Source organism: Mustela lutreola, chromosome 15 (assembly GCF_030435805.1).
Source record: "Mustela lutreola isolate mMusLut2 chromosome 15, mMusLut2.pri, whole genome shotgun sequence".
Classification (NCBI taxonomy): Eukaryota; Metazoa; Chordata; class Mammalia; order Carnivora; family Mustelidae; genus Mustela; species Mustela lutreola.
Genome location: NC_081304.1, coordinates 59,321,034 through 59,343,867, shown reverse-complemented (window position 1 = coordinate 59,343,867; position 22,834 = coordinate 59,321,034). Strand labels below are relative to the sequence as shown.

Genomic DNA, 22,834 nt, shown 5'->3' with positions numbered 1-22,834 from the left:
GCATGGACCAGGTTTTAGGTGTCTGGCCAGGAGCGGGAGGGTCAGGGGGTGACAGTTCTGCATTTTCAGTTCACCATGTTCTTCCCTTCCAACATTTCTAGATGACACATGCAGAACATCAGGCAGCGGGACATGCAGAAATGAGCCGGAACTTCACAAAAACTTGGGTCGGACTCTGGGCATTCATCCTTGGCTTAAGGTTAGTGTGGTGGTAGCGGGTTAATAAGAGACACGGCAGCCTGTGGTCACAGTGCTTCGATTTGAACTGTCACCTTCTGCCTCTAGGGCACAGCTGCCCCCTTGGACTCTCCCACCACTTTTACCCTAAGGATCCCCTCCACCTCTCCCCTGGCTCGGATGCCGATCTGAGGTGTCCCCATGCCTTCTTGTTCAAGAAGCACAGCCTCCAGTAGCTTTGCTCTGAGTGCATGGGAGGGAAACACTTTGAAATCTGGCATGTCTGAAATGTCTTTACTCATTTTCATATCTGATTGATAATTCAGCTGGGTGAAGAGTAGTAGGGTGGAAACCACTCTTCTTCAGCATTTTGAAGGCGCTGCTCACTGTCCGCTTGCTCCCAGCATTGGCTAGCTAGAGCACTCAAAGACAAGCCTCACTGTCCATCCTCTGCCCACGACCCTTACATTTCTCTCCACCCCCGCCATACTGTAGGATCTCTTTGCCCCAGTGTTCTGGAATTTCATGATGAGTATCTTGGTGGGTCTCTTTTCATCCTTTTCTCCTGGGCATTTGAAGGACCCTTTCGATTTGGAACCTCAAGTCCTTCAGCTGTGGTAACTGCTTCTGTTTTGTTTCATTGATGACCGCTTCCCCCTCTCTCTTTCTAGAACTCTATTATTCAGATGGTGAATCTCCCGGGCTTCTCGTTTTCTCTCCCACTTCCCATCTCGTTGTCTTCCTCAAGGATTTCCTCAAACTGACTCTTACAGTACATTTTTCAGGTCTACTCTCCTGCTTTAACTTTGAAGGGCTCTTCTCTTGAAGTTATGATTTCATCGTCCTCTTCTTATAATATGAGTGCAATACATTCTAATGCCTTTATGGATATATGAGTGATAGATTTACAGAGTTTTCAAATACCTATATTCTGTGGGGTTGTTGGTTTTGGTTTTGTTTGCCTCTGTTTGGGGCTGCTTTTGATGTCCGAAGGAGCCTCTGCTTCTTCTGAGAACTGCCTCCTCTCACATTCTCAACCCACATGAATGGGTTCACCATTTGCTAATTCTTTTGTTGTGTATAATATGTTTTACTTGGCCAAGCCTTGGTTTCCTCATCTGTTAAAATGAGGACAGGATCTATTTCCACAGAGTTGTCAAGAGGATTAAGTGAAATAATACTGAAGACATGAACTGTGTGTCTTTGGGTGTGGGGAGACTGAACTGCCCAAGGTCACACGTCTTATCATAGAACTCAAACTCAGATTCCTAATCTGACATGGAATTAGTACTCAATAAATTTTAGCTATTGACATTATTTCATATTTCAGTTGGAACCCACACCATCTCTCAGCTGAAGAGAGAAAGGAGTACATGACCCAGGCCCGGTGAAAGAGATTTAGCACTGGGATTTCGGCTGGAATGATTTGGAAGGAGAGACTCTTTTTCTGTAATATAACCACAGAGCTGCTGGTAGGCCCTCTGATGGCTAATTTTACATGTCAGCTTGACTGGGCCACAGGATGCCCAGGTGGGTGGTTAGACATAATTTCTGGGTGTGTCTGTGAGGGTGTTTCCAGACGAGATCAGCATTTTAATGAGTGGATTGAGCAAAGCAGATGGCCCTCCCCAGTGTGGATGGATGTCATCCAACCTGCTGAGGGCCTGAGGAGAACTAAAAGGTGGAGAAAGGTTGAGTTCATGGTCTGCCTGACTACTTAAGCTGGAACATTCATCTTCTGCTGACCTCAGCACTCCTGGCTCACAGCCCTCCAGAACCAGCCTGGATTTACACCATCAGCTCTCCGGCCCCGAGGCCTCCAAACTACACCCCTGGGCTTTCCTGCCTCTGTTTGTCTGGAGAACTCTGATGCACCTGTTTAACAACACTTGCGGAAAGTGTACCTGAAAATAACACCAACACAAAATAAGACTGAACTAAGAGACGGAAGCATGTTCCTGAAGACGACCCCTGAGCACCTGTGTCCAGCCTGCCTGAAAGCATTCTACTTCCTGACCTCCCAGGATTATGAATCAAGATATTCTTTTTCTTTCTCTTAAATCACTTTTACTTGAGTTATTGCAATAGAAAGAATCCCTTGTAACACAAAAACTGGAGAATACACTGCTTCAGAGCCATGATTTCACTTTGCATATCACTATCATATTTTCATGGTGCTCTTTTGCAACATTATTTATGTCTGATATTATAATCTCTCCTATCAAGCCCATATTAGGGCAGACAAATTATTTTCCATTTTTCAGTGCTATAAATAACAATGAAATGAATGTCCTTATACCAAATTTGTGCATATATCGCAATTATTTCCTGAAAAGAAAATTCCTAGAAGTGGAACTTCTGGGTCAAAAGATATGAAGACTTTGGCCACACAGAGTGAAAGTGATCCCCAAAATGCGATGCCAATTTACTCTTACACCAGAAACACAGGAGAATGCCTATTTCTTCTGCCTGCAATGGCTAGTACCTTTCTTTAAAAATATATATACATATGTATTTATTTATTTGACAGAGAGAGGGAGAGAGAGCACAAGCACGGGGAAAGGCAGGCAGAAGAAGAGGGAGAAGCAGGATTTCTGCCGAGCAGGGGAGCCCGATGCAGGCCTTGATCCCAAGACCCTGGGACCATGACCTGAGCTCAAGGCTTATGCTTAACCAACTGAGCCACGCAGGCACCCCAGCTAGTATCTTTTTTTTTTTTTTAAGATTATTTATTTATTTATTTGTCAGAGAGAGAGCGAGCGAGAGCGAGCACAGGCAGACAGAGTGGAAGGCAGAGTCAGAGGGAGAAGCAGGCTCCCTGCGGAGCAAGGAGCCCGATGTGGGACTCGATCCCATGATGCTGGGATGATGACCTGAGCTGAAGGCAGCTGCTCAACCAACTGAGCCACCCAGGCGTCCCGTATCTTTTTTTTTTTTTTTTAAGATTTTATTTATTTATTGGACAGAGAAAGAGATCACAAGTAGGCAGAGAGGCAGAAAACAGGCTCCCCACTGAGCAGAGAGTCCGATGCGGGGCTCGATCCCAGGATCCCTGGATCATGACCTGAGCCAAAAGCAGATGCTCAAGGTACACCCCCCCCTTCGGTAACATTTTATTCAGGAATCCTGCAACTATATTCTGAAGCTGGTTCTTCTGGTATTTCTATCCTCTCAGGTTTCATTCTAACGTCATAAAACGAAGTAACAAATGCAGAGGTTTGAGGAGGGACAAATCTGAGTTTGGGTCTGAGTGATTCGATGGTCCATTTAATCTTCCTAATGTGAAGAAGGGCACCCTGTGGGAAGGGGGACGACTGAATCCCACAGAACCTGGGAAGGCTCAGTCCTTGCAGAGTCAAGACACCACAAACGCTGTGGGTAAGACACAAGGCCAAGAGGAAGGAGTTCTTCAAAGCGAGGCACTAGGGGATCAGACCACCAAACACCTCCCTAGCCCACCTATACCTGCTTGCCATGGGTCTTCCCACGGCAAGATGAGAGCACACGGAAATAACTGGGGGAGGAGGGGTGTGCTGAAAAAAACTTTTAAAATACACTTCTTGACAAGGTGAACAGTCGTGTCCTTCTTCTGATGTTTCTTTGATGGGAAGGAAGCTTAGTCCCTATAAGGTTCCAGGTCTCAAGGACAATGGAATGCCATATCTCGTTGGTAATTCTGGGTAGAATAAAATGGGAATGCCTCACTTAAGCCCTCCATTTATTTTCTTCTTGGGGCCCAGCATGCCTACAGAGACCACGAGTGCTCAGCTACTGCCCTCCAAGCTTTCAGTTGTATGGAGAGGCGTGGGGAGGCCCCGTGTGGCAGATGTTCTCCTTACTCTGGGTTGACCCAAGTTCACCCAAAACATAAAGGCTTCAAACAAACATTTTATTTTGCTCACGGATTCTGTGGGTCTGGAATTCAGGTGGGGACACAGCAGAAAGGGCCCGTCTTTGCTCCATGATCTTTGGGGCCTCAGGTGGGAAGGCTCGCTAGCCGGAAGACCCATCTGCTAGAGGCTGGGTTCACATGAAGCTGCCTTCACTCTCATGTCCAGCACTAGATGCTGGCTGTCTGCTGAGACCTCTGCTGGAGCTACTAACGGTGGCACCAACACGCGGCGGCCTCTTTCTATGGCCCAGGCTCAGATGTCTGACCCTGCAGCTCAGGGCTCCAAAAAGGAGTGTAGAGCCAACAGAGGCGGAGCTGCAGCATTGTTTCTGACCTGGTGCCAGAATTCAAACAAAGTCTCCATCAGACTCCACTGGTCACACACGGAGTTACAAACCCGCCTGGGTTCCCTGGATATCTCTTCATACAAGGTCCAGGGCGAGGGGGAGACACATACCCCACCTTTCCATGGACAGAGTGTCACAGGATTTGTGGACATGTTCTAAAACTGCCCCAGGGCAGAATCTTAAGGACCCTAAGAACTGGTACGAGGGACAGAGAAACAGACAAGGAGCAGCTCTCCAGAGCTACGTGGCTTCTCCCAGCTGTACCTCCAGGTGACCGTGGGCAACAGAAGGGAACTCAACTGTCTCCCACAGCGACCATCTCAAAGGAGGGGGGGAAGGGGGGGTGGGGGCAAACTCTCCCAGCACCCTTCCCCCATCCTTCTGATACTACCCAAAAGCTAGTTGCACAACCAATCCAACCACAGTTTCTTTTAGGACTTTGCCCAAACCAAGAAAACCTTTCTTCAAGAACTGGACCTTTTTCAGGATAAAAAGAGGTGATACCTTTATTATCAAGCCAAATTAGAACTAAGAGATATTCACAGTATCTACAGGAGTTTCAACCCTCCCCACTGAGATAAATCTCTTGTTTCTCAACCTTCAGGTATTTTGGGTGCTTCCCTCCCGTTTCTTGGAAGTGTGCCTCTGGGCTGAGGGGGAGCAAGCACGCAGATCCTTCCAAGGGACAGAAACGAGGGACAGCGACAGCGGCGACGGCCTCCTCGCTACACCTGCGAACGCCTACTCATGACTGTTCTTTCATGGGGGACGGCCAGGGGCCAGTTCGAGGACAACTCCCTCTTCTTCTTGAATAGGCACAATAAAGTGGAAGTAAGCACAGCCACATAGGGTGTACAGTCAAAGAAGAGAGTTCCAGTGGGAATTCTGCAAACAGCCACGGTCCTGGATGCTGCAACATCTGTTCTCTGCGAGGAGGGTAGGACCCTGCGGCTACCGGGGTACACGTACCGTCGGTCATCTCCACCTTTTGTTCCATGAGGGAGAAGCAGTTTTATGGGGAATGTCAGGTGGTCTTTAGGCTCATAAAAAGGAATTCTGAGAATCATGAGGTGGAATTATTTTGAGTGCCAGTTACAGAAACTCACAGAAGCCAGCTTATGTTGGTGAGGGAAAGCGTGCTGGAAGGGCCCTGGTGTTAGGCAGAGCTACATCAGGGTCTCCAAAACAGGTGCAGAGAAGGCCTGGACTGGGACCCAGGAAGTCCCCTTCACCTCACTGGTCTGAGCTGGTGTCTCCTGGCCTTCCTTCCAGATTCCTGGCAATGACCGGCCAAACCCTAGTCAGGTGCTTATCTCTGCAGCAATGAGCTGCCCCCAGGAACAGGGCGTGAACCTGGCTCCTCTCCTGGTTCCCCTGGGGATGAGGGAGGTGAGGTTCCGAGAAATCTGGGGAGGGGAACAGCGCAGTAGATAAGCAAACCCTCTGGGTGACTCAGAGCCCCCAAGCCTCACAGACACAGAACTTAGAGAAGGAAAAAAAAAAAGTGGGGAATGGGCAGACTTCTTGATTTGGCCACATATTCTTTTTTTTTTTTTTAAAGGTCGCTACTAAAAATTATGTTAGATTTATTTTAAATTAACATAGGAAAACTATCACTTTATGGCCCATAAAAAGAAATTTCACCTATATTGGATGTATATTAGTCATAGGTTATTAATTTTATAATTAAAATTCCACGGGGACGCCTGGGTGGCTCAGTGGGTTAAGCCGCTGCCTTCGGCTCAGGTCATGATCTCGGGGTCCTGGGATCGAGTCCCGCATCGGGCTCTCTGCTCAGCAGGGAGCCTGCTTCCCTCTCTCTCTCTGCCTGCCTCTCCATCTACTTGTGATTTCTGTCTGTCAAATAAATAAATAAAATCTTTAAAAAAAATTCCACGTTTACAGTACATGGACTTGTTTTTTCATATTCAATATACAATGGGTATATGCATGGCACACAAAAAAATGAGGGATCGTAATTGAAAGCCAGAGCCCTAGCCCAGTCCATTGCCACTTCTCACCCATCTGTTACCTCCATATCACTGAGTAACATGTCTGTGTTCTTTATCTAGCTTTAGAAATTTTCTCATGATTTACAGCTAGGATGGCCAAGAATGCAGATCAAACTCACCATCCTTTCACTACTTGTATCATTTAAAATTTTTTACTTCTGGGATATTTAAAAGATAAATTGTAACTTCTATTTTTTGGTCATAACTGGTTCACGTGTTGCCTCTTGATTTGCCTCTCAGATGAAGAGAATTCCTCCGTCTACAGTTCTTTCTGCTTCTCATCAATCCTTTTTTGGCAGTTATAATCTTTTACTTTCATGTTGTCTAGGTGGATTAAAATTTACACTGCTGAATATTGAAGTTTTTGGCCAAGACGAAAAGCAATAAATATTAATTCTATGACTTAGAACCATGCTACTTGCACAGGCAGCAGTATCCTGAAGCCAAACTTGATTTTCTGTGGGCCAGTGGCCACATATTCTAGATGCTCCCCTGGGGGCGGATGAGGCTGGATTCTGTCCTAGGAGTAACCAGCATCCTGGCCATTTCTCATCTGGCGACCAGCTGTCCCATGAGGTGGTCTTCTCGTCACAAAACCATACTCGCTGAGGCTCCTCCTTCCCAGTGCCTTCCAATACCACCTGTGTGGGCAGTGGGGTCACGCAGCTAGCCGGGTGGAAGCCTGGAGGCACGGGGGACCCCCACCTGGGAAAACCCTCCTGAGAATGATCCAACCACGAGAATTCTGAATGATTCAGATCCACTGGTGGTAGTGCGGCCAGGGAACGGGATGCAGGTCACAGCAGGCAAAGGTGTATGGATTCCGACCCTGCAGTGGGAGCCCAGGCACCTTCATCCAGGGCGAAGGTGTAGAGAAGCTGAAGGAGTCAACAGACCTTTAACAGATGATACCAGCAGGGCTTGGCAGAGGGAGGAGGCAAGAGCGACTCCCAGATTCTGGCTGGCACGACTGAATGGGTGATGGACAGGATCCACGGGGCTGAGAACACTGCACCAGGACCAGGATCCGGGAGTAAGATGATGAGTCGGGTTGGACATGTTGAGGTTGAGGTGCTTCTGTAAGGGCATCCCTGGAGGAGAGAGTGGGCTAACCCCCACCCCGACACAGTGCTCTAACCCAATGGAATCTTGTGCCACAGCCTCCCGACTGCCCTGCCCAATTCCGATGGCCTCCTCCATTCCACTGACACACCAACTGCCAGGAATGTTCCAAAATGGCACTGCCCAGATTGAAATTTTCATTCATTTCATGGTAATATTTCCCAGCAAGGCACACACACCTGGTGTTTCCCTGGTACATCAGACTGAACATGACAGAGGGTCAGATATTATCTAACCTGCCGCTGGCATAAACAGGCATGATCCTAAAAATCTCCATTTTTAACTCTCCACCGTCCACAAACCTGCTGTGTGAGATCTCCCTTCTATACATCTGGATTACACGACAACCTGTCACTTTCTTTTAAAATTTTTATTGAACCTGAAGATGCATGGAAGAAAGTACACCCTGGGGGACATGCTCAGTGAATTTTCACAAACTGAAGATAGCTGCATCATTAGCATCTAATCCTACAGGTTTCCGTGTCACTCTGGCTGTTAGAACAATGACAATTTTGGATATTAATAGGTCTAATCTAGGACCAAATGTCTACTTTTCATCCAGTTCAAAGCTTATTCCCTTTCCCCCGACCAAGGCCTAAGACTCAGAAACTCATTAAAATTCTTGTCCTGAGAAGCCCTCCACTGCTCTTCCTGAACAGCACGAGGCAGCCTCATTTCTTCGGGAGCAGTGCCCCAAGTCTTTACAAATGGTTCTTTCAACACCACCTAGCTGGACTACACAGAACCACTGACTCCTCAAAGAAATGACTCTGGAAGGGTGCCTGGTGGCTCAGTCGGTTGGTGTCTTCCTTCGGCTCAAGTCATGAGCCCAGCGTCCCGAGATGGAGCCCCGCATCAGGCTCCCTGCGCAGTGGGAAGTCCGCTTCTCCCTCCCCCTGCTCTTGGGCTCTTGCTTGCTTTCTCTCTCCCCCTCTCAAATAAATAAATAAATAAATAAATAAATAAAATATGATTTAATATATTAGATTATATAATAATATATAATATTAATATAATATATTAATAAATAAATTATAAACAATATAGAATAATGAATTAATTAATATTTATAATAATATATAATATAAAATAATAATATAAATAAATAAATAAACGAATAAAAATTTTCGAAAAATGACCATATAGTTTCTTCCTGATTGAGCCTTTCCTTCCGTTAAACGTATATCAGAAGAGAACTAAAACTGATCAATGCAAAAGAAATGCCAGAATTAGAAAATTGGAAAGTCACCATTCTGGAATCCCTAATGAAACAACAGATCTAGTGAGAAGCATGTGGCCATGAACTGCAAGGAAAGTCATTAGGTGAGGGGCCGATGGGGTGAGCTCCGGCGGAGGGATTGAGCTGATCACAATTAAACTCAGACTAAACTCAGTGATGAAGTCCAGCATTCGTAGAAGAGATTCAGCCAAATACCATGTTCCTTCTGATACGACGCAACAGGAAAACCACAGTTCCATCTGTCAGGACTTTTACCAAAAGAAAGAAAGGGAAAACTGCATCCAAGTCTAACCAAACTTCTAGATCTATTACCAGAAAATTACAGAAGCGCACTACACCACGTTGTGAGAATGCTGTCAGTCCAGTCCAGCTTGTGGGAAATTCTACAGAACACGTGGCTCAATTTTCCAACAAATATAAAGGCACTTAGAGGTGTGAATTAAAAGGGATAGTGCCAGAGTTTCTGAGGGGGGTGAAGAAATGGTTCTGTAACCTGAGTGTGGTAGGAGTTACATGAATCTACCTATGCGTTAAAATATAATTATATACCCAAAAGTCAATTTTACCATATGATATTTACTTTTTAAAAGATTATTTGAGAGAGAGAGAGAGAGACCGAGCAGGGGGAGGACGAGGCACAAGCAGACTGTCCTGAGCGCTGAACCCCAAGTGGGACTCAAGCTCACAAGCCCAAGATCATGACCTGAGCCGAAACTAAGAGTCAGACACTTAACCGACTGAGCCACCCAGGCTCCTCTACCATATAATTTAAAAACAAAAAAAAATTTCAGCAGCATGAAAGGTTACAAAAGGGACTAAGAAGGGATGCCTGGATGGCTCAGTCAGTTGGGCATCTGCTTTCCGCTCTGGTCATGCTCCTGGGGTCCTGGGGTCAAGTTCCGCATTAGGCTCCTTGCTCAGTGGGGAGCCTGCTTCTCCTTCTGCCTGCTCGTCCTGCTTGTGCTCTCTCTCTCTCTCTCTCACTCTCTCTCTCTGACAAATAAATTTTAAAAATCATAAAAGAATAAACTGTGGAGAACTACTAGAGATTACTAAGAGACACAAGTTGAGCAAATACAGCATGCAGTCCTGTTTGACTCTGGATTTTAAAAAACGGACTTTTTAAAAATTAGAATTCAATTTCATTAACAGAAATTATATTATTAGTTTCAGAGGTGGAGTCTAGCAATTCATCAGTTGCATGTAACACCTGGTGCTCATCACAGCGTGTCCCTTCCTTAATGCCCATCACCCAGTCACCCCCTCCAGCAACCCTCAGTTTGTTTCCTAGTTAGGAGTCTCTCATGGTTCTCTCTCTCTGATGACTTCCCATTCAGTTTTCCGTCCCTTCCCCTATGATCCTCTGTGCTGCTTCTTATACTCCCCGTATGAGTGAAACCATATGATAATTGTCTTTCTCTGATTGATTTATTTCACTCAGCATAATCCCTCTGGTTCCATCCACATTAATGCAAATGGTAAGTATTCATCCTTTCTGATGGCTGCATAATATTCCACTGTATATATCAATCACACCTTCTTTATCCACTTATCTGTTGATGGACATCTTGGCTCTTTTCACAATTCGGCTATTGTGGATTACTGCTGCTATGAACATTGGGGTGCACGTGCCCCCTTCTTTTCACTACATCTGTATCTTTGGTGTAAATACCCAGTAGTGCGATTTGCTGGGTCATAGGGTAGCTCTGTTTTCAACTTATTGAGGAAACTCCATGCTGTTTTCCAGAGTGGCTGCACCAGCTTGCATTCTCACCAACAGTGTAGGAAGGTTCCCCCTTCTCTGCATCCTCACCAAAACTTGTTTCCTGTCTTATTAATTTTAGCCAATCTGACTGGTGTGAGGTGGTATCTCACTGAAGTTTTGATTTGCATTTCCTTGATGCCAAGTGATGTGGAGCACTTTTTCATGTGTCTGTTGGCCATCTGGATGTCTTCTTTGCCAAAACGTCTGTTCATGTCTTCTGCCCATTTCTTGATTGGATTATTTGTTCTTTGGGTGTTGAATTTGGTAAGTTCTTTACAGATCTTGGATACTAGCTCTGTATCTGATATGTCATTTGCGAATATCTTCTCCCATCCCATAGGTTGCCTTTTAGTTTTATTAACGGTTTCCTCTACTGTGCAGAAGCTTTTGATCTTGATGAAGTCCCAATAGCTCATTTCTGCCCTTGTTTCCCTAGCCTTCAGAGACGTGTCTTGCAAGAATTTGCTGTGGCCGAGGTCAAAGAGGTTTGCTGCTTGTGTTCTCCTGTAGGATTTTGATGGATTCCTGTCTCCCACTTAGGTTTTTCATCCATTTTGAGTTTATTTTTGTGTGTGGTATAAGAAAATGGTCCATATTTAATTGCATCAAAAACTGTAATACCTAGGAATGAACCTAACTGAAGAGGTAAAGGATCTGTACTCAGAAAACTGCAGAACATGCATAAAAGAAATTGTGGAAGACACAAAGAAATGGAAAAACATTCCATGCTCATGGATCGGAAGAAAAAATATCGTCTAAATGTCGATGCTACCAAGAGCAATCTACACATTCAGTGCAATCCCTATCAAAATACCATCAACATTTTTCCCAGAACTGGAACAAATAATCCTCAAATTTGTATGGAATAAGAAAAGACCCTGAATAGCCAGAGGAGTGCTGAAAAAGAAAACCAAAGCTGGTGGCACCATGATACCTGACTTCAGGCTCTATTACAAAACCGTCATCATCAAGACAGTACAGTACTAGCACAAAAACAGACACGTAGATCAATGGAACAGAATGGAGAACAAAGAAAGTGACTTTTTAAAAGACTTCTTTAAAACACTAAGGACACTACATCTGGAATGAATGATGTACTATATGTTGGCTAATTGAATTTAAATTTAAAAAATAAAACACTGGGGAAAATGTGAATGTGTACTGACAAGTAAAGAGCATGATGCCATTATACAGCATGGTGTGATAAATGAGATGCTGATAATAAAGCCCTTATCTGTGAGACAGACTTCAAGGTGAAGTGATGTGATGTCTGGGATATCTGGGATGTCTGGGATGTGCCTTCAAATACACACAGTATAGTAAATGCATAGTGGATGACAGAATGAAGCAGAAGAGGGGGTTTTGTCTCTTTGTTCAATCTGTGCCCTCAATATCTACCTATTGGGGTGTGTGGCAAACAGTGGATACTCAGCCAACATTAGCTGAATGGAGGAATAGCCCATGTGAGTTGTCACTCCTGTCACTGCCTGTTCCCCAAACTGCCACGACACACGGCTCTACCAACCCTTCTCTGTCTTAGCTCTCCTGTCGCCCCTAACTCCTCTGGCAGCCAGCCCTGCCACTGCTTGTTTGTGAACCCAGGTCTAAAGTCATGCTTGGTTTGCCTTCAGCTCAGGTCATGACCATATAGTCTCTTCCTGATTGAGCCTTTCCTTCCTGGGATCGAGCCCTGTGTTGGGCTCCCAGCTCAGTGGGGAACCTGCTTCTCCCTCTCCTCCTGCCTCTCCCTCTGCTTGTGCTTTCTCTTCCTGTCTCAAATGAATAAATAAATAAAATCTTTTTTAAAAATTAAAAAAAGAATAAAGTCATGCTCAGGAACACCTGGGTGGCTCAGTCGATTAAGAATCTGACTCCTCAGGGGCGCCTGGGTGGCTCAGTGGGTTAAGCTGCTGCCTTCAGCTCAGGTCATGGTCTCAGGGTCCTGGGATCGAGTCCCGCATCGGGCTCTCTGCTCAGCAGGGAGCCTGTTTCCTCCTCTCTCTCTCTCTCTGCCTGCCTCTCTGCCTACTTGTGATCTCTCTCTGTCAAATAAATAAATAAAATCTTAAAAAAAAAAAAAAAAGAATCTGACTCCTCAGATACATTCGTTAGATTACTCCTTTCTGCCCGTGGACAGAGCCGAACAAGCATCGCTCAAGTCTCCCCTCCCACCACCGTCATGTCCAAATCAGAGTCTCCCAAAGAGCCTGAACAGCGGCAGAAGCTCTTCACGGGAGGTCTGAGCTTTGAAACAACTGATGAGGGTGTGAGGAGCCATTCTGAGCACTGGGGAGCACTTACGGACTGTGTGGCTATGAGAGATCCAAACACCAAGTGCTCCAGAGGCTCTGGGCTTGTGACATATGTCCCTGCGGAGGAGGTGGAAGCAACCATGAATGCATCCACACAGGGTGGATGGAAGATTGTGGAACCAAACAGGGCTGTGTCGAGAGAAGATTCTCAAAGACCTGGTGCCCACTTAGCTGTGAGAAACATTTTTGTGGGTGGCATTAAAGAAGTCACTGACCGAACATCATCTAAGAGATGATTTCGAACAGTGTGGGAAATCAAAGTGACTGAGATCATGACTGACCAAGGCAGTGGCAAAAAGAGGGGTTTTGCTTTTGTAACATTGGATGACCCTACTCTGTCGACAAGACTGTCATTCAGAAATCCCATCCTGTGCATGGCCATGGCTGTGAAGTGAGGAAAGCGCTCTCTAAGCAGGAGGTGGCTCGTGCTTCATCCGGCCAAAGAGGTCGAAGTGGTTCTGGAAACTTTGGTGGTGATCGTGGAGGTGGTTTTGGTGGGAATGACAACTTTGGTCATGGAGGAAACTTCACTGGTCGAGGTGGCTTTGGTGGCCGTCAAGGTGGTGGTGGATATGGTGGCAGTGGGGATGGCTATACCGGATTTGGTAATGATGGAAGCAACTTTGGAGGTGGCGGAAGCTATAATGATTTTGGCAAATGCAACAATCAATCCTCAAATTCTGGACCCATGAAAGGAGGCAATTTTGGAGGCAGAAGCTCTGGCCCTTATGGTGGTGGAGGCCGATAATTCACCAAACCATGAAACCAACATGGTTATGGTGGTTCCAGCAGCAGCAGGAGCTACGGCAGTGGCAGGTTTTAATTACTGCCAGGAACAAAACTTAGCAGGAGAGGAGAGCCAGAGATGTGATAGGGAAGCTACAGGTTACAAAAGATTTGTGAACTCAGCCAAGCACAGTGGTGGCCAGGCCTAGCTGCTACAAAGAAGACATGTTTTAGACAATACTCATGTGTATGGGCAAAAAAACTCGAGGACTGTATTTGTGACTAATTGTATAACAGGTTATTTTCGTTTCTGTTATGTGGAGGGTGTAAAGCATTCCAACAAAGGGTTTTAATGTAGTTTTTTTTTTGCACCCATGCTGTTGATTGCTAAATGTAATAGTCTGATGATGCTGAATAAATGTGTCTTTTAAAAAAACAAAAAGAATCTGTCTCCTGATTTCAGCTCAGTTCATGGTATCAGGTCCTGAGATCAAGCCCAGCATCCTCCACACTCAGCACCGGGTCTGCTCAAGGTTCTCTCTCTGCCCCTCCTGTCATTCTCTCTCTCTCTCTCTCTCTCAAAATAAATAAATAAAATCTTTTTTTTAAAGATTTTATTTATTTATTTGACAGAGATCACAGGTAGGAAGAGAGGCAGGCAGAGAGAGGAGGAAGCAGGCTCCCCACTGAGCAGAGAGCCCGATGCGGGGCTCAATCCCAGGACCCCGGAATCACAACCTGAGCCGAAGGCAGAGGCTCAACCCACTGAGCCGCCCAGGAGCCCCAAATAAATAAGATCTTAAAAAATAAATAAATAAAGTCATGCTCAGATAGAAGGAAAAAGAAAAAGCTCATCGTCTTCACGGGTACCGTCTCCTCCCAAAGTTCAGTGCTCAGGCTCAACACAAGTTGTGCCTTTTCTTTTATGGCTTTCGCTACACCTGTGAGCTCAGAGCAATGTGGCCCTGCCTATCTCCACGACGGCACCCTCCTACTGTCTTCGACCATGAATCCTACACCGCAGCCCACAGACCACTTACCATCTACCATGAGCACGTGACGTATCAAACTTCTCCATCTTTGCACTCGGACTTCCCTCTGCCAAGGACACTCCTTTCTCCTTAAGTGGCTGGTGAGCTACAATCATTCTTCAAGAGTCTGTCCAAACATAAACTCCCCTCTGAAGACTCCCCCTGACTCCCCCATCTCTGTGCTTTCACACCTCTATTAGAACTCTTGGGCATTTTATTTTCATTGTCATTATCAGGCTGCTTCCCCCGATCATAACAACGTCTCATCACGTGCTAACCCAGTGCTTACTAGTCACAAGTCCGGTCACTTCACATATACTGACCTTTGATCCTCAAGGAAAGTCATAATATAGCTGCTGTAATTTCCCCAGTTCTACAAAGGAAGAAATGGAAGCACAAAGGAGATGAAACAGCTTTCCTCAAGCCACATCCAGTAATAATAGTATAGCAGATGCAGATAATCTGGACAGTCTGCATCTTTTTTTCCAACTCTCCCAAGACTGCTCTTTAATCCAGTGTTCCCCAAACTGCTTTTTGTGATGCAACTGTTTCAAAGCCTAGGTCCCTATACATTCCTTTATGTTTTTTTTAATTTTTTAACTTTTTAGGGGTGCCTGGGTAGCTCAGTGGGTTAAAGCCTCTGCCTTCAGCTCGGGTCATGATCCCAAGGTCCTGGGATCGAGTCCCGCATCGGGCTCTCTGCTCAGCGGGGAGCCTGCTTCCTCCTCTCTCTGCCTGCCTCTCTGGCTACTTGTGATCTCTGTCTGTGAAATAAATAAATAAAATCTTTAAAAAAATAAATTTTTTAACTTTTTAAAGTAACTCCCAACCCCATGATCGAGAGTTGCATCTCTACCAACTCAGCCAGCCAGGTGCCCCTCTTCATTGTGTTTTCATCTGCTGATTGATGTGTGCCCTGGTGGGGAGCCAAGCTACAGCCCACCCTGTCTTACGTGGCTATCCTCTGCTGCCAGAAGGCCAAAGCTCACAAGCTAGTGGGGCTGTCAGTGGACAAGACCCACACGTTCCTTTATTCTAAAGGACTCTGTAATAGCCAGGGACATTGTAAGAAATATGTAACAGATAATCTCTAATCTTGTTAAATACTTTTATCCCCTCTATCGTTAGGTAGCATCTGTTTCTCTCCAACTTGAAGTTCTGCTGGGCCTGCAGCCTTGGATCTCTACTGCCTACATTTGGATCTCAAAACAACAGTTGTTGACTGTCCCCCAAAAATGCAATCGGAGAGGGGCACGTGGGTGGCTCAACTGCTTAAGTGGTTGACTCTTTATTTCAGCTCAGGTCATGATCTCAGGGTCATGGGATCAAGCCCCGTGTTGGGCTCTGCTCTCAGTGCACAGTCTGAGAGTCTCTGTCTCCCTCTCCCTCTGCTCCTCCCCCAACAACTATAAATAAATAAATAGGCATGCGATCAGAGAGATTCCTGAGTCGTGGCTGGGCACACGGACCCATCAGCCTCCCCTGCAGGGAACTGTGGTCATGGGGCAGAGTGCCCACTCCTGACAATGACCCCACACTGCCTCTCCCACATGAGCAACCTCCACGGGCTCTGGTGTGAGGCTTCCCGGATGTGTTTATCTAGAGAGCACATTGTCAGTTTTAAGAAATTCACTAAATGACCACAGGATTCAAGATGTGTACTACGTGGCCGAATTTCAAAAGGAAAAAGGAATTAAAGGCCAAAAGGAAGGCCAAAAGAACACAGGGAGGAAGGAGGAAGGGAGAGATAAAGAGGGACAGAGAGAGTGAGGAAGGAAGAAAAGGAGGAAAACTGGTCCCCAAATGCAAGAAAGGACCAAATCTGAAAATTAAAATCTACAAAATATTGTGTGCAACATTACCTAAATGAAGAGGTATACCACGTTGAGAGCTCAGAAGACTCAGTATAGTGATGTCAATTCCCCCAAATTGATCTATAGATTAACACAATGCCCATAAAATACCAGACAGCTGTTTGTTTGTTTGTTTTTTAAAATATTTTATTTATTTATATGACAGACAGAGATCACAAGTAGTCAGAGAGGCAGGCAGAGAGAGAGGAGGAAGCAGGCTCCCCGCCGAGCTGAGAGCCCAATGCGGGGCTCGGTCCCGAGCCAAAGGCAGTGGCTTTAACCCACTGAGAACCCAGGCACCCCAGACAGCTGTTTTGAAGAACCAGACAGCCTGAATCTCAAATTTAAATAGAAAATCAAAGCATCTAGACTATTCAAAAAAACTGGAAAAATAAGAGCAAAGTTGGAGCACATATACTACCTGACTTTGAAGACTCACTACAGAACTGGCTAACCATAAAGCTAATCTACTCTGTTATTATTTATTAACATAAGTTAATGTATGGAATAATAATATATATCATTAGCAATGTGATATTGGCACAAGGATTGACATATAAATCGATGGAAGAGAGTCCAGAAATAGACTACACAAAAATAGTCAATTGATCATCAACTAAGTCTCCAAGGTAATAAGGGTTACCTTTGCAACAAGAGGTGCTAGAATTACTTGATACTCAAATGCAAAAGAGTGGATCTCACCCTTACCTCATACCACATGCAAAGATAACTCAAATTTTAAAAAAACCTCAACACAAGAGTTGAAACTATAATACTTTTACACAAAAAATGTAAGAGAAAATTTTTTAAACTTTGATTTGGGTGAAGTTTTCATAGGACAAAAAAATATCAACAATAAGAAAAAAAAGATAAGCCAGACTTCATCAAAATTTAAAAACCTGCTCTCTTCAAAAGACACTGTTGAGACAATGAAAAGCCACACCACAGACTGGGAGAAAATATTCGTAAAACGTATATCAAATAAAAGAATTGTCTCCAGAAAATATAAAGAACTTTTATAACTCCATAATAACAAGACAAACAACTCAATAAAACAAAATGGGCCAAATATTTTAATAGACACATTACCAAAGAAGATCTGTGAATGGCAAATGAGCACATGAAAAGATGTTCCACATCGTCAGTCACCAGGAAAATCAAATTAAAACCCGAATGACTAAAACTTAAAAGCCTGTCAATACCCAGTGTTGGTGAGGATGGACAGCAAATAGAGCATGGCTGGTGGGAAAGGAAAATGGCACAACTGCTTTGGAAAACAGTTTGACAGTTTCTTGTAAAGTTAAACATACAATTACCATATGATTCAGCACTTGTACCCCGAGGTGTTTATCCCGAGAAATGAAAACATATGCCCACACAAAGACTTGACAATGTATGTTAACAGAAGCAGTAAATCACGTTCAAAGCCAAACACTGGAAACAATCCAAATCTGTGTCAACAGGTAATCAGATAAACAAATTGTGGTATTTCTATACAATAGGATATTACTCCCCCCAAAAAGGAAGGGACTAAAGATGAAATAGAAATAGATACACATGTCTCTGTTCTTCCCACTAAGTATGAACATTACCTAGAAAACACACATGCACAGACTCTAAAAGGTAGAGATAAGAAGAAAGACTGGCTAGGGACCTCGGGACCTCAGAAATGAATAAATAAATAAATAAATAAATAAATAAATAAATTTATTTATTTATTCAAATAAATGAATAAAATATTTTTAAAAATAAAATAAAATAAATTTTAAAAGAAATAATTCCTTTGTGGGTTTTTTTTCTCAGAAATGACATGGTAGTGAGTTTGGGGTTTTTGTTTCATGTATCTGAGTCTGGATGCTGGAGAAACTGCCAACCTGAGAACACCAACAGATACAAACAAACAAACAAAAATCCCCAAGAAATTTCTCTGGCCAAAGGAAAAAGAAAGGGGCAAACTAGCAAGATGGAGAACTTCTAGACACAATTGGTCTACGCCAGCTGAACACCGTGAAAAGGACCACAACCCCATCACCACCCCCATCAGCAAATACTGAATGGACAGTCCCAACCTCTACTCTTGTCTGGCTGTCATGAGGCATCTCTAACATCCCCTCCTGTTGGGGTATCAGACAACACTGGGTGGAGAGCAGGGACTTTCATCCCTACGTGGTGTTGATAAGGTTGTCCTTCAAAAACATCAGGGGAGACCATATGGGGATCCTAGACTTCCACCCCCACCCAGCCTTAAAAAGGTGCCACTCCCACCCCACCGAGTCGGAGGAGGCCGACTGGATTGGCGGCGTGGATGAAAACACATGCCACGGAACCACACAGACCCATTGCACCAGCGTCAGCTTCCTCTGTGAAACTGTCCTAGAGCTAACAGCAATATGTGCATGGGACCTCTTTGTCCTCTTTGCAATTTCCTATGAATTTATAAATATTTCAAAATAAGAAAGCCTTTTTAAAGAAAGGAACAACTGATACCCATAGTAAAGTGGATAAATTACAAAGACATTATGTTGCGTGGATACAAAAGGATATATGAGGGCGCCTGGGTGGCTCAGTGGGTTAAGCCTCTGCCCTCAGCTTAGGTCATGATTCTGGGGTCCTGGGATCGAGCCCCGCATCGGGCTCTCTGCTCAGTGGGGAGCCTGCTTCTCCCTCTTTCTCTGCCTGCCTCTCCACCTACTTATGATCTCTCTCTCTGTGTCAAATAAATAAAACCTTTTAAAAATCCCAAAAGGATATATGATATATGATTTCACTTACATATAACCCTAGATACGACAAATCAAATCTATGGTGACAGAAGGCAAACCAGTTATTGCCTAGGGCCAGGGAGGTTGGCTGGTATGGGGCACAAAGAAAGAGAAATATTTTGAAGTAATGAAAACATTCCAGTATTTATGTGATCATAAATATAAGAATGTATAAATCTTTCAAAACTCATGGGAATTATAATACCTGCATTTTATTGTACATAAACTATACCTCACCAAAGTTGACTTAAAATTACTTCACAGTAAGACCAAAAAAATCCTGTCATAATTTCATGAAGAAAAGAAAAAAATTCTAATATACAGTAAAATATGTAATTGTACATTTTTGCTATAAAATATGGCATACTTGGCCATCTGAGTACCAACTGGCTGAGAAAGTCAAGTCCAACTATAATATCCCATATGCGCACAGAAGCCTTACTAACATAGGTACTTGGTCTGTAATACCCTCCAAAGTCACATCCATACACTGGATACCCTCCTGTTATCCTCGAAGACTGACAGATGGACATCTAATGGCCCATTTGCGTAGAGGAGCACGCAGACGTGTACTCCACCAGACAACACAAGGTGACCACAGCTGCAAATACAAGGAGGGCAAAAGGATTCCTCAATATTAAGATTTCTCATACAATCCGCTCCCATCACAAGAGACTGAGAGGCCACGACTGCTTAAAGTATTCTACTTATCCAGTATACAAAAGTACAAGGACACCACCAAGTAACTCCAGAGAAAACCCCCAACCTAAAAAAATTTCAAACAAATTTCAAAATATGGGGGACAGATTCTCTGTACTATCTTTGCAATTTTTCTGTGAATCTGAAACTATTTTTAAAATTTAAAGTTTATTTTAAGAAAAGAAACAATTCTTGGGGTGCCTGGGTGGCTCAGTGGGTTAAGCCTCTGCCTTTGGCTCAGGTTATGATCCCAGGGTCTTGGGATCGAGCCTCGAATCAGGCTCTCTGCTCAGCAGGGAACCTGCTTCTCTCCCGCCCCACCTGCCTCTCTGCCTACAAGTAGGTCAACAGGTAATCTGTCAAATAAATGAATAAAATATTTTTAAAAATAAAATAAAATAAATTTTAAAAGAAATAATTCCTTTGTGGGGTTTTTTTTTAAAGATTTTATTTATTTTAGAGAGAGAGTTGGAGAGAGGCAGAGGGAGAGGGTCTCAGGCAGACTGTGCACTGAGCAGAGCCCGATGTGGGGCTGGGTCCCACATCCCTGACCTGACCTGACCAGCTCCCTGACCTGAGCTGAAACCAAGTCAGGTGCTTAACTGAATGTGCCACCCAGGCACCCCAAGAAATGATTCCTTTGTAAAATAAACCGCTGAGTTGTCTTTTCATTGTTTGTTTTTTTTAAGTTGGTGACACTGTGGCCTGAGCAGGAGTTATGACATTTCTGGAACACACATCAGTGGAACCTTAATAATGTCACTGACTTCACATGCTACTTTTCGATGCTAGGTGGAAACCACAACTACTCACGGATGGACGCTTTCAAGTGGATTTGTGGGAGGGAGATTTGGAAAACTGTACCCAAAATACACACCCCCCCCAAAAAAACATACTGGTTAGCAACTGCCACTGCTCACAAAAACACCTCCAGATGCCAGGAACAATGGAAAAGGCAACAAGTGTTACTACAGAATTAACATAAAGGAGTTGGCCAGTGGACAGGTGCTCTCTTCCTAGAGATGTCTTTATCTGTGCACAAATACAAACCGAATGGGAGAAGCCAGACCAAGGTGACCTACTTTTTTTTTTTTAAGATTTTATTTATTTATTTGACAGACAGACATCACAAGTAGACAGAGAAGCAGGCAGAGAGAGAGGAGGAAGCAGGCTCCCCACTGAGCAGAGAGCCCGATGTGGGGCTCGATCCCAGGACCTCGAGATCACAACCCGGGCCAAAGGCAGACACTTAACCATCTGAGCCACCGAGGCGCCCCAAGGTGATCTACTTTAAATGACCTCCTCTAGGAGAGCAGATGGACACCCTTCCCAAGCTTGGGGGGGGCAGGCAGCAGGACAGAACTTGACCCCCCAAAAAACAATTCTTCAGGGGGGAAAAAAACAACAACACAGGATTTCTCCTTCTGAATACATAAGGGAAAAAAGTGAAAATTTAAGGTCAATCACTGGGTAAACAGTTTTCTCAAACCCAAATGCACTGTCTTTTAAATGCTCCACCTCATCCAGAGAGGTTCTAGAAACATAAAAAAAGCCAGCAGATGCCAAATTCCTGCCCCTGAGAGAAGTTCCCAAGCAACTAAGAGAAGAGAACCATCAGGAAAAGGACGGCAGGAAGAGAGCAAGAAGTTCACTTCACGTCCAAACTCACATAGGCCCCTAGGCCGTCTGGGGAGAGTGCTGCTCAAAGGCTGGCCCACGGTTTTAAGTCCGATTTCTCGGACCCAGGACCCCTGTGCAGAAACTGTGCCCCTGCCTTACCCCTTGCATTATTCAGGATTCTTTGTTCACATATAACAGAAAGTCAATTCAAAGTGGCTTTAAAAAAAGAAAAGAGATTTATTGGTTCCCATAATTTAGAAAGTCAGAAGTAGTCTGACCTCAGATGTGGGTGGATCAAAGGGTTCAAACAATATCATGAGGACTCAGTCTTTCTCGTCCGTGACCCAGCTCTGCTTTCCTCCACGTCAGCTTTCTTCTCTACAAGTCTCCCTCCAAGTGGAAGGCACTGTGGTCGGCTGGCCTGGAGTCTACAAGCTCTGTGGAAACACGAAGATTTCATTCCTCCTATTTCCATCAAAGTCTCAGAAGCCTCAATGGCTCCGAGGAGCCCATTCTGGGCCATGTGTCCCCATCTTGGCCAATCCCAGTCCTAGAGCACGGGACTATCACTGACTGGTGTTCAGTGACTCGGTTACCAGTAGACAAGGAGCCAAACCATTGGACACCCTGGGATCTTCCAGCCAATCCACATTCCAGGAAAGGCAACAAGAGTCCAAAAACAAAATAAAAACAAACAAGCAAACACACAAATCTCTGGCAGACAAGCAGGTTTCCGGATTTGTTCTCCTCAAGAAGAGAGTAACAAGCACTGACACGTTAAACTTCGTAAGCTTCTTTGAGGAGTCTGGAGTTATGGGTTCATATGTGGAAAAAGCATGCAGATGAACGTGTGGTCCAGGGTCTGGGAGGAACATCATCAAGGTGAGCACTACGGAACTGTTAACTAACATCGCAGAAGCGTCTAGAGAAGGAAGAAATAACATACCCTAACAGGTAGGGTGGAGGTGAAAAATAGTTTGATCCAAATATTTAAAGAAATGTATGTCAATTTTGTAACAAACTGGTGAAGCAGGATATATTAGTTGAACTGCCTTTGCTTCTTTGATTCATAGTTTGAGAATCATAAGACGGTTTCGAAATATCTTTTCAGTCCCCAGTACGAGGGGAGTTGGTAAGGAGGAAATATCACTAGCGATGACAAACTGGCAGACTCAAAGAAATGGGCATCTACCTGCTACACCAAATTCTAACCAGGGACACGACAGGAAATATATTATAGATAAATGAATACCTATGCTCCAAAATTGGAAAGTGA

The 22,834-nt window shown here is 44.5% G+C and overlaps 1 long non-coding RNA gene and 1 pseudogene across 3 annotated transcripts in view; one reads left to right on the top strand and one right to left on the bottom strand.

The window, feature by feature from the left end:
* LOC131815817 (uncharacterized) overlaps nt 1-22,834 on the bottom strand; it is a 55,517-nt gene that overhangs the window by 9,660 nt on the left and 23,023 nt on the right. The gene's annotated exons all lie outside the window — the stretch shown is intronic.
* Nucleotides 12,735-13,690, top strand: LOC131815813 (heterogeneous nuclear ribonucleoprotein A1-like; annotated as a pseudogene).